The sequence below is a fragment of the Leucopleurus acutus genome (genome assembly GCF_964270905.1).
Source record: "Leucopleurus acutus genome assembly, chromosome: 10".
Lineage (NCBI taxonomy): Eukaryota > Metazoa > Chordata > Mammalia > Artiodactyla > Delphinidae > Leucopleurus > Leucopleurus acutus.
In genome coordinates this window covers 28,781,688-28,795,378 of record NC_139153.1, presented here as the reverse complement: position 1 = coordinate 28,795,378, position 13,691 = coordinate 28,781,688, and positions in this window count along the sequence as shown.

The following is a 13,691-nucleotide window of genomic DNA, read 5'->3' as shown; positions in this document are numbered from 1 at the left end:
TGTAAAATCCACTGGATAAAAAACACAAATATTCTCTCTTCAGTCCACATCCCTACCCCTGGATCCTGCCAAGATCAAAAGTTCCTTATAGAATTCTTCATGGATTTTTACAAATACATCAACACAGTTTTATGATAATATGCGGTTGTTAGATTTGAAATGACTCACACTGCTTTCACCTGGGGACTCATTCCTTACCCAAGTAGCATTCAGAGAAAAATATATACAGCCTACATTTTCATTTTATTTCTAGTTTCATATCTTTGCTTTTATTTATAAAAAGCTACACGTTGTTAGAAAATAAAAACCATTCCAATATATTACATTATTTCTCCAATCTCTCTTTTTACAAATGGACAGCTATTGGAGTTAAAGAAATTATTGGCTAAGCTAAAAAAAATTAATTATGCCTTAGAAGAAATTCTAAGAAGATACATTTGAATGGGGAGTCTGAAGTCATTATGGTCTCCATTTCAGGAAAAAAAGGGGGGGGAGACATCTATAAATTAAGCGTGGGTAGTATGTTATTATACATGTAGGTGACACAATATGTTGATATATCACAGTATTAATTTAACAGCATTGATCCAAAGATGTTACTCCCACAGAGATCCTTTCATTTGTGCTGTTTAGATTTGTTCCAAGATTACTAGGCCTCAGAGAATGAGCTATGTACTTATCTTAAACTCACTCTGGATGGTGTAGAAACACTACATGAGGAATTGAGAATTTCATGAAAATCTAAGCGATGCTACCTTCATAAAAGAACAGAAAATTTTTTTCTAATTTCTTGATGATAGAGAAGGAGGAGCAGGCATGCTTTTTCCATATGCATATGTGTGGAGAAGAGCTAATAAACAACGAATGTGATAGAAAACAATTTTGCAGCCAAGGCACAAAAAAATACTACCTTGAATTTTACAGCACTTTTGCTTTTTAAAAACACACTCACATCCATTATTTCATTTTATCCTCCCAAGAAACCTGTGAGGTAGGTAAGTCAGGTTTCATTATCTCCAAGATTTATCTAACACTCTTGCCACTACTATTTTATGATAGGGTTCATGGATCCAGAGAGGAGTATTCCTTGCATTATGGCCATATCGAGTGACTCACAAGAATTGGAGAAATAAATTAACGAGTATGCATTACGAGGGACAGGGTCGCTCTTTCTTAACTTGGGAGTTCGCTTTCCCTTATAAATATTCTACCAGCAAAATCTGCAATAAACACATTTATTCTGTGTATTGCAGTGGGGCTTTCCAGACAAACCACTTTTGACCTGCCAGCACAGCACGGGGGGATAACTACAAAAGAGGACCCCCACAACTACGTGCAACAAAAGCACTGGCTCATCATTTCATATCCCCTTTCTCTCTTCCTTATTTAACCCTCTTTCTAGCCTTTAAAAGATCAAAAATTAAGAGGAGGGGATAGGAACATTTTAGGTAAGACAATGCAGTGAATAAAAATTGCCCCTGTGTGGACAGAGCCCATGTTTCTATTTAATTTAAAACTAATATATGTATTATTTATTCTATGCCTTATTAGGAATATAAATGAATAGCACTTATTGAATACTATTAATATACCAGGCAGAGTAAAGAAATTTGCTTATAAAAACACTACCTCAGTCTCAAAGTGTGGTCTTCTATTACAGTGAAGAAAAGCATTTCTTTGGGGTGGAAAGAGGTTTTGGTCAGCTGTGTTTATCAGTACAACCTGTTCACTTGTTTATGGCTAACATTCTTCCAACTGTCTGATGACAGGTGCCTGTTAAGCATTTCACACACCGTCCCTGACATCAGTGTTTACTAGTCTATTCTCTTTAGTTTTGTGTATGCTTGAAATTACACACGCACATACAAATATGTGTGTGTATTTATGTATTTGAATATATAAATGTTATTATATATGTGTGTACAGACATGTATAGCATGTGTATTATACATATTTTAAAAAGAAAAACAGTTATCGCTAAAGCATTTCACCTCTGCCTGTAAAGTGGAGGGGATCACTGCATCCACAGGTACCTGCTCCAAGCCCACTAGGTTCTGACCCCCACTCCCTCTCACCAAGTTGGTATCTTAGACTAACACGGCTGAATCTGTCTGCTATACTGCATCTCAGAACCAATCTCAGTTCTTCCACTGACGGCTTATATTTTTTGGAGGCAATGAGAATGTTACGCAGTAGCATTATATAGTAAGACACAAATTTAAATTTGACAATATTCCAGGAAGACTTTACCAACTGTTGTTCTACCTGCAGTTGAAAAAACCTGGCCTAAAGGCTTTCCTGCTCCTCCATTATCCCCACCAGTTCAGTCTGGCTGGACAATGCTGCATGGACACAGTGCAGCTAGAACTTTGTTCTTGTTAGCAACAATTCACTTTTAAACAATGAGAGGGGAATGCTATCTTCTCTCTCTTCCTCACCCCTGCTATGCTTTAGAACCTAGTGATTAGAGCCTGGGTTCTAAAGTCACACAATCCTGGGATTTGTGTTCCAGCACCTCTCCTTTCTAACTCACTTTAAAAATAATTTACGTGGGCTTAGTTTCCTGATTTGTAAAATGTGGATACTGAAAGGTCCTGCCTCATAGGGGGTTGTGAGAATAAAATGAGGTGATGCTTAGGACACAGTGCCCAGAATGTAATAAGTGCGCAATGTTAGGAGGGTACATTTATATAGTTAAAAACATGGTTCCTGATCCTAACAGCAAGCAACCTTATGAGAGGTGAAATATGCTAGTCTAAAAGTCTTATTTTCTGACACCTTTCTGGACAGAGCCCAAGATGGGTACATATCTATAGTGTTGACTTCTGAAGCCATGATAAAATACAACACTGCCTTTTTATACCTTTTATAATCAATTCTTTCCTATCTCAATTCTACCATTGTACCTCACATTCACCTATGTATCATTCTACACAAGTGTCCCGTTAATTATTTTGTCCCATCTCAGAGAATGAGCACTTGAAGGATGGGGATCTTTTACTTAATATTAGTTTCTGCTACTCTAGCTCCACAGAAGTGTTTTTACACTGATTGCCTAAGACTTCCATGGGTCCCGTAACCAAAATTTTTTTCAGTCCTGATTTTCCTGGATCTATTTCTCCATTGTACCCAACTAACTACTTAGGGTTTCTTGAAACCTTCAAGAAGTTACTTTTGGATATTCTCCTACCTCCCTCCCTATTTTTCTTCTCTTTCTCCTTCTCTGCCCAACCACCAAATATTAATATTCCCACTGGGCAGCAGCTTAAAAGAAAGAGACAGTTCTGTATGTGCTGATGTAGGTAAGTTTCTAAAATAGCTAATGAAATGAAAAAAAAAAAAGGTATTTTCACTTATCATTCGCTTTCTATTTTTCTTTATTTTTACATAGTCCAACCATGGATATGTGTGTTAGTTTCCAAGGGCTGCTATAACAAAGAACCACAAACTGGGTGGCTTAGCACTATAGAAATTTACTTTCTCATAGTTCCAGAGGCTGGAAGTCTGAGATCAAGGTGTCAGCAGGGTTGGTTCCTTTTTGGAGGCTCTGAGGGAGAATCTCTTCCTTGACCTCTTCTAGCTTCCAGCCCTTGCTGGCAGTCCTTGGCATTCTTTGGCTTATATACTCATCACCCCAATCTCTGCTTCTGTTGTCACATGGCGGTCTCCCTGTGCGTCTCTGTCTTCACACGGTGTTCCCCTCTGTGTGTGTCTGTGTCCAAATTTTTCTTATCTTACAAAGATACCTGTCATTGGATTAGGACCTGCCCTCCCTGATCCAGTATGACTTCATTTTAACTTGATTACACCTGCAAAGAACCTATTTCCAGTTGAGGTCACATTCACAGGTCCTGGGGGTTAGGATTTCAACATATCTTTCTGAAGGACACAATTCAACCCACAACAATATACTTTACTTTTAACTGTTTTAAAGTGTTAACAAAGGTAATCCGAGCAGTGAGCTTCTATGACCCATTTTCTTTTCTTCTTTGTGTCTTGTGTATTTGTCTTAATCTAACAAATACTACATATATACACACAAATATAGATATAGAGATCCACATATGCACACACATATATATTGACATGTTATATAATAATTAGTACTGTGTAACTTTCTATCCTTGGGTCACCTGGGTCTCCATCCTTGGGTCAACTGTTCCTTTCTTTCTACTCACTCTGCAGTTTCATCTATTCTCATGAATTTAGTTCCTGCCTGTATGCTAAAGATTCCCAAATCAATGTCTCTAGCCCTCACCTTTTAAGGGCTTCAATTATGTATCATTTAATATCTCCACAACAAAATTATCACTGGCTTTTCCCTTCCTGTCCTCATCCCGCACAAACTAGAAACCAGTGAGTCCTCCCTGAGGGCTCCTCTCTCAGCCCTCACATCCAGTCAAGCTGATTCTGTCTACTGATATCTCTCAAGCCAAGTTCCTCTCCATCCTACTGCCATTGCTTAAGTCCATGCGCTCATTATCTCTTACCTGAACCTTTGCAATAGCTTACTAATTGGTTCCCCTGCATCCAATCTTAAGCCCTTAAATCCACTACTTTCAGGGTAGGTAGAGTTAGTTATAAAAGATGCAAATTAGACTACACTGCTTTGCTGCTTAAAACCTGTGTCCTCTAGTCCCTCATTCTGTACTCAAGACTCTCCATCACTGCCCTACCTATCCCTTCAGCCTTGTCTCTTGCCTCTCCTTGCTTTCAACGCTCACTACTAACATCACATGGCTTGCTGATCCTGCTTCACACTTCTCATCCTCTGCTGTGCTAGTCCCTCTGCCAAGAATGTCCTTTCTTCCTCTTCAGGATGTATTCCAGGTGTATCACGTCTTCTGTGAAGCCTCTCTGAATCCCAGGTGAGGGAAAGTGTTCTTAGTATGTATGACCAGAGCACCCTGTGACATTGCTCTTTTAATCTTTCCCATATGTATTAAGTACCAAATACTGTGTCTGTCTCTCTGACTGTAAGCAGAACGGTGAATACCAAGTATTTTAACCATGTATCTATAGTGCCAAGCCCAGTGCCCAGAATGAAGGAGGTGCTAAAGAAATGCTAGTCGAGTGAGCAAAGGAAGGCATTTTATACCATTTGAGAGTTTCCACAAACTGTTAATTAACAAAGGAATAAATTACCACTTAGTTTTATGTTAATAACATCTCAAAACACTTATTTTATATAGAACAGGGTATATTTGGGTCGAATAGTTCTTTGTTGTAGGAACTGTCCTGAGCATTATAGGATGTTTAGCAGAATCACTGGCCTCTACACACTAGACACCTGTAGCTCCCCAATTCCTAGTGTGACAACCAAAAAAAGGGTCTCAAAACATTGCCAATATCCCCTGGTAGGGAAGGAGGGACAAAATAACCCCCAGCTAAGAGAAACTGGTATGGATTGATATTCAACAGAGATCTTAAATTTTTTAACACCTGTGAAGGCAGGATTTCCCATAACATTTCATTTGATCCCTAGGGATATCAGTTATTCTTTGCAAGAGGAAATCTGCCATAGTTTATCATATGTTTTTAAAGGCATTTAAATCAACTCTATGTAAAACTTTTAAGAATTTTTCTAATATAATTACCTTGTAAAAAAGATGAGACCGGGCTTCCCTGGTGGCGCAGTGGTTGAGAGTCCACCTGCCGATGCGGGGGACATGGGTTCGTGCCCCGGTCCGGGAAGATCCCACATGCCGCGGAGCGGCTGGGCCTGTGAGCCATGGCCGCTGAGCCTGTGCGTCCGGAGCCTGTGCTCCGCAACGGGAGAGGCCACAACAGTGAGAGGCCCGCGTACCGCAAAAAAAAAAAAAAAGATGAGACCATGTCATTTATTGTTCTATAAAAGTGTAGTTTTTAAAAAAAACATATATATGTGCTAGTTCTCATTTGGAAAGTTAAGAGGTCTATAATTTAATATGAAAGATGCTGTTCTCTGGCTGTGAGAGAAGGAAGGAGGGAGAAGGGGTAGAAGGGAGAGGAAGAAGGAGAGGGAGAGGGAGAGGATTGTTTTCATCCCAAATTCAGGGGGCTTTTTATGTTAACTCCCCATTTCCTTTGCTCTCTGCGTGATTCTAACCCACTATTATTGACCAGTGTGGTCAACATTAAACAAAGAACAGTGAACTCTATTACACAGCCTAGTCAGACAAAGGTCAATCCAATATTCTGGTTGACAGAGTTTCCAATATTCATAGTATTCTACTATTCTTAAACACGCTGAACATGAAAACTATACTAAAATATTTTAAAAATTACTTGAGGCAAGGGGAGCACCTTCTATGGGCTAGGAACTATAGATTTTTTTTTTTAATGTGCCACACAGATATGATCTCTATTCTCTGAAAGTTTATGGTCTAGTAGGTAAATACAGAAGTTAATGAAACAGTCACACTGATGGAGGAATAATTAGAAATTGAATAAATGCTATGAAGGAAAATAATTGAGGAACGTGATCTGAACTTGAGGAAATGACACTTGAGTTAAGATCTGAAGAAGGAATCTAAGGAATTAACTAAAAGAGACAGAAGACGAGCAGCTGCAAGTGGAGGGGATGGCATGAGTAGATGCCCTTGGCTGCAGGGAGCATGTCAGAACTCAATGAAGAGAGGAGCCTGATGGAGCTGGGGAGCTAGGCCGGGGCAGGCAGGCAGGGCCTACTGGGCCATGTTGAGGGCAGATAGATAGAAAGGCCATCAACTGATGTAGGTGTAACAAATCATTCTGGCTGTGGTGTGGAGAATGTATTGGTAAAGCAGGACAGAGAAGATGCTTGGAGACTAGCACTAGCATCTTATCAAATCAAGATCATCACTATTTCTTGAAAGCTCAGGCAAAAGGTTTCCAGTTCTACAGCACGGATGAGCCTTGAAAACATGATGCTAAGTGAAAGAAACCAGTCACAAAAGGCCACATATTGTATGACTCCTTCTGTATGAAATGTCCAGAATAAGCAAATCCATAGAGACAGAAAGTAGATCAGTGGTTGTCAGGGGCTGAGGTGAGATGGGACTAGGGGTGAACGCTAGTGGGTACCAAGTTTCTTTATGGGGAGATAAAAAATGTTTTAGAATTAGATAGTAATAATGATTGTACAACTTTGCTAATATACTGAAAACCAATGAATTGAACACTTCATAAGGGTGAATTTTATGGCATGTGAATTATTTCTCAATAAAGCTGTTACCAAAAAAAAAGCCCCTCTTATTATGCCATGGGAGAAAACAAGTTCTAAATCTCTAAGCAAAAACAAGGTAAAGAGCTGACTTTTAAAATTTTTAATTTTAAAGTCATGTTCTTTAAAATACTCCTTGCATTCTAAAATTCAGTTAGCTGAAATTTAAGAATTATATTGAAATAGAGGCATTTAAACGAAACAAGAACAGCTGATCAATGATTTAGAGACAGCCCCATAATTCCCAAATCATAGTTTTCGTTAGGAAAAAAAAAGATTCTAAGAGCACCAGCCACTGGGAATTAGACCAATTGGAATTTTACTATTCTGTGAATTCAGTCAAATAGTGGATTTTAACTTTCAGCACGATTTTCATTTTCTACCCGGACAGCCACTTAGCAGATATGTGATATCAATCCTGATTTCCAACCTCACCTTTCCATATGAGTTTAATGGGGGAAGTATGCAAGAATGTGTTTTAAAACAAAAATCTCAACTATCCTATTATTACATTTACAGCTGATTACCATGTGAATTGCTTTTATGCTATGCTAGAATATCACTAACACTGTTCTTTCAAGGAGTACAATATAAAGTACAGGATATGTGGAACAGCCTCTAACAATGATGATACCAGCTAATACTTAGTTTTAAATTCAGATTTACATTAAAATTATTATCTAGAAAAAAGTAACTAACATGTGGGGTCATTTTCTCCATCAGGACTCTTTGGTATAAGTGAAAATCCAACTCAAAACAACACAAGTGAAAATACAATATACTGACTTTCTTAATTGCAAAGTTCAGTGGTGATGCTACCATCAGGCACAGCTGGATTCACGGCTCTCAGGCTGGTTTTCTGACAGATTGGTTTCATTTTCAGATGCAAGCTTGTCCCTCCTGATGGCAAGGTGGGAGCAGCAGCTCCTCCTGTCTCTCTCCCACATTCTTAGCAAAAGACTCACTGTAGCTGCCTGGTTCTGACTGCACCGTGTGCTCAGTCTTGGACCAACCACCAGGGCCAACAGGATGGAACATGTTGACTGACTCAGGGCTGGATCACACACTCACCCTTGCAGGACAGAATCCCATTTCAACCATACAGGCTTATAGTAGGGGAAGAATGAATCCCTAAAAATAAGCCAGTATTGCTGCTAGAAAAAAGGGCAGTGGAGGCTGGAAGGGAAAATAACAAACGTCCCCTGAAGTTTCCAGTTAAAAGATGGGCCAAGAGATCGGGCAGTGGGGAGGCAAACTGACAGTGAGTTGGGAAGTACAGTGGACCCTTCTGAGATATCTTCCCACTGGATTACCCTTCTCTGAGAATTTCTCCATTTGCCTCATGGATTGAGCCAGATTCCTTCCACCTGCCCCTCTGGAGCCACTCTGCACCCTTCAAACCCTGCTTTCTATCCCAGAAGCCTGAAGTGAATGGACAAGAGTTATCATTCCTGGACCCTCTCTCTGACTTTTGGCTGGAGTTGGTGAGTGGGGAACACCCACAGGAGATCTAAGGGAACAAGGAAGGGGTCCTTTCAGTCTAGTTATATCCCTGAACCAACCATCATAGTCCCCTTTTTACCCCAGCTTTATGGAGATATAATTGAAATGTGACACTGCGTAAGTTTAAGATGGACAACATGATGATCTGACACGCACATCTATATTTCAAAATAATTACCACAGTAACGTTAACATATCCTTCGCCTCACATAATTACCTTTGTTGTTTTGGTACTGGTAATGAGACCATTTAAGATCTACTTTCAAGTATACCAATATGGTATTGTTAATCATTGCCACCATGCTATACATTTGATCCCCTTTTATGATTGCCCTCTGTACTCAAACTTTTCTTCCTAGCTCTGATAACCATTCCCAGCTTGTCCTTTTAGGCCTAGACATGGTCAGGACTCCTGGAATACTACATTATTCTTTCTGAGTTTTCCTAAAGGCTGCCCATAGCTTTGAAAATTGTCCCATAATTGAACCCTCTTTGAATTATCACATTTGAGTGCACCATCTGTTTCCTGCTGGGACCCTGACAGATATGTAATAAACATGGCAGCCATATTCTTTAATGCATGACCTCATTTTATGTATTATTCCGAATCCTCACATCTGTTCAGTGAAATAGGTATTCTTAACCCTATTTGATATATGAGGGAATGGAGGCTCAGAGAGATTAAGTAACTTGACCAAGATCCCACAGCTAGTAAGGGACCTGGCAGACACTGGTCAAATTTCTCATTCTGTATGTCCAAGACACATCATCTCTGGCCTGGACCATGACTTCCACTCTTGCCTTCTTATAGTCTTTCCCCACAGAGTAGCCGAACACCAACTGTTTTATAGATCTGCCAGGGTTGTTATGAGGAGTCAATGAAATAACAAGCAATAACACTTAGTAAAGTGCCTTACAGATTTAACACAGTAGCTCACTGAATATATATATATATGGGGCACTCATATATATATGAAAGAAAGAGAGGTGGGGGGAGAGAGAGATCCTCTGGTCGCTTTCAGAATTAGATTCCTTGAAGATGGAGGATCTTGAGGACACTTTGGAGGAATTGAATCTAGGGATCCAATCCCTCTGGACCCAGCTCACATCATCTTCTCTTGGAAGACTTTCTGATACCCCAGGATGGGTGAAATTCCCACTCTGTGCTCCAGTAGTATTTATCCTACCACAGCACTTATCCCATGTTGTGTAATTATTATTTGCTTTCTTTTATCCCACATTCTACTCCATTATAATTGTCCATCCATTTCTCTGGCTCTTTCTGGAACATAACTTTCTAGAAGACAAGAGTCATATCTATTATTTCTGTATCACTGGTGTCTGACACACACCTTTAGATAGGTGCTAAATAGGTATCTATTAAATGAGTGACAGTATAGTTCTGAACAAAACCCATGCCAAGAGCTCCGTCAGATGGGCTTTCAGGGACATTATTGAAGGGATTCCCTCAAGAGGAAGAAGACAGCTGTGACTGCTGAGATGACAGCCACACTCTAACATTCCATGATTCTGGATAATAGAGCTCCACAGACTACAGGAAGTGTGTTTCTTTCAAGGGGTGTCAGTTAATAATTTTAAAACCACCTCATTCATTTCTACTAACATTGATCAAATAACAAAAGATACTGTAAATAATAAGACCCAGGTTTTTCACTGTTGGAGAAAAGGCTATAGTGGAAAAACTGACAGAATTTAAATAAGGTCTTTAATGTAGTTAATAGTATCACACCAGTGTTAATTTCCTGGTTCTGATCATTGCATTATGGTTATATAAGATATTAACATTAGGAGAAGCTGCATGAGGGATAATGAAACTTTTGTACTATTCATAAAACTTTTCTATAAGTCTAAAATAAGTTCAAAATGCAACTGTCTTATGGTACATTCTTTTAAAGCCATACTCTTAGAATCTAACATAGGTGATAAAATTTCACCAAGAAGTACACGGGGGTATAACACATTAATAGCTTGCTGTGTTACTCAGAATGACAGAATTTTATAGTTTAGAAGTAATCTTGGCAGTCCCAGGCCATCGTTCTACTCTTGAGGGAATCCCCTTAGTATTGTCCCCAGCAGCCTAAAGCCTTTGCTGAGACGTCTCCAGGGACAGCAGTGTACCTCTGTCCTAAAAATGAATTGCTGGAAGAAAAGCTTGAATTGTTAGAAATGTCTTCCTCCTTCTACCCACCAAGCTGAAATTAGCCTCTTGTTGATCCTCTGGACCCCACATGGTGACCCTTCAGATACCTGAAGGGAGTCAGCATCTTCCCACCTGTGGTTTTTCTTCTTTAAGCAAAACACCCTCAGTCCCTTTCCAGATGACATAATGATGTTTTAATAGGGGGCGCTGATGCTTTGATGCAGCCATTTCTAAACTTTTTTGTCAGTCACAGAACTCCTCATCAAAGAAATTCTCATGTAGAAGTCAGTATGTAAAATAGATAAAAGTAAAACTCTTTTGCTGCAAGTGATGGGTGAGGAGACCAAAGACTGTCTGATCCCCCTCACCCCTTCCCTTCCCTGGTGGTCCTTGAAGCACAACCTCGGAATCTTCAAAACTTCCAGAATATGTAACAAGCTCTTCCTTAAACCAAAAGTATGAAAGCACATGGGAACCTCAGATCCCAAGGCAGGTTTGTCGGGGGAGACGTTTTGAGTACGTGCCTTCTACTGTCCCCAGTTATACCACGTGGATAATCCCTGACTTAGACATCTGTTGGGCTACAAGTTGTAATGATCATGACAACAAGAACTAAGAACTAAACCAATTTATTCAAGGTCCACAGAAGTGTTAGAACTGGATTTTTAACCCAGATCTCTCTGACTCTGAACTATGCCCTTAACCACTGTACTTTCCTGCCTCTCTGGAACAGAAATCTAAAAGGATTATGGGACTCCAGCCCTCTCATCTGGCATCCTCACCTGTACACTACTCACTTTACAACCTGGAAATCATCTTGGAGTGGATTCACTAGGAAATCCATTGTAAACAGTCTACCTCTGACATCAAGCCTCTACAAAATAACCCATGTCCCTTCCTTCATATATACCTAAGTCCTTGTTTAAACAGCATCACCTGGGAATCTGAGATCCTAAGGATTAAGCATTCGTAATGGTAGGTCCATACATAAGGAAGGGTCATCTACAGACACTCTTAGGCTAATGCCCAGCAGAGAAATTGTTTGCAAGGACCCCAAGCGCCACTTGTGGTTCTAACCTATGGCTGTTTTATGTTTTCATGCAGGACAGATGGCTGGTGAGCCTCAGTCAGTGGTCTCTCCTCCCCAGATGAGGTCTGGGATGGTGTTCATTTGTTGTAAATGCCTGTCTGGCACATGTCATCCCTGTGTGCTTCCTTTTGGTGGAAACCCCCTACCCCCACACCTCAATATCTGGGGTTTGAGTCGGCAGACCTCACTTCCCCAGCTCCACCCCAGGGCAGACACCCAGCTAAGCCTGGATAATTAGCATACTCCCAGGTCCATGTGATTCGAGCTAGACCCGTAAGACTCAATATCAAGACATTTGTTGGAACCATTGGAGAAGACATGTCTCTTTTGCCTAGGGCTTCTGAGTTAAGAAGTTGTAAATCTAGCAGCCATCTTGTTACCAAGAGACAACCAGCTGGACGTTGAAGCCAAGGAGAAGAAAGGAGAGTCAAGAGAGGAAAAGAAACAGATTCCAGAAATCTTCACTTCAGACACCGCATCCAGCTGTGTCTAGGGATGGACTCATTATACTTATGTGAACTAATAAATTCCCTTTGTAGTATAAAACCATTCAAGTTGGAAGTATGGCCTTTGAATTATCTATAAGCCTCTCCTGCTTGTCCTTTATAAAACTGTAACCTTCACCATACCCTGGCACTCCCTAAGCCCCTTCTCTCACTTATCTTTTTTCCTAAGCACTTATCTAACATACTGTATGCTTTACTTATTTGCCTCATTTATTTTATCTCCCCAACTAAACTCCATAAAGGCAGAGCTTTGGCCTATTTGTTCACAGATGTACCTTGAATGGAATGACCCCAGATCATAGTAGGTGCTCAATAAATATTTGTGGAATGAGTGAATGAGAGAACGTGCAACTCAAATAGTTCTAAACGGTTTATATGGAAATGCTTTTTAGAAAGGGTCTTGCTAGAGAGAGTGAGGATGGAAGCTTTCCCTGTGACCTAACATGAGGCATTTCTCTCCCAATTTCAAATATCTATTCAATAAACATGTACTGAGCACCTACCTATAGTGATCACTGTTTTAAACACAAAGATAAATAAAAATACCGTCCCCGCCCTCCAGGAGCTTTCAATCTGGTGCTAGTATCTTATATGATAGCAAGTAAACATGAGTGGGAGAAGCGCCAGCTTTCAAGCATGAACGTCCATCCAGAGGAAGCCAGGGTGTTCACTTCTCGCTTCCAATTTCCCTCTCTCTCTCTCCCCCACCCCCAACCCTTCTCCCTCTCTCTCCATGTTTATAGGTTGGTCTCCAAACTCACAGCGAAGAGCCACAAATATCCCAGCGTGGAAACTGCTAGACAAGCTAGAAAGGCAAAGATACAGCTTAACTAAGGAGAGAGGAGGAGAAATAAAACCTAAACTGAGAAAATAAAAAACCCAATTCAATAAATACGAAACTCGAGTTTATGTGGCAGTGGCAAAGCTGACAACACCTGGCATGCACTCCCTTCAGGTTGGAGGGAGGTTATTTCTACTAATTTGAGAAGATGTAGGGATACATACAGCAGTGAGGGAGACAGGAATCTCAGCAAGAACAGTAGATCTGACTGTCCGTCCTCGTGGGGACTGAACTTGGCTCCTTCGGGATCTAAGACAGCTTAGCCATCTGGTTATCTTGTGGTCTCCTCAATGTCCTCTAAAGGTCTGCTGTTGGCATGACTCAGCCAAACTCAGTCTCTGCTTCTCTTGGTTTGCTTGCTCTCTCTCCCCTCCTCCTCGCCCCCCCTTTTCTTTCCTTCCTTCCTT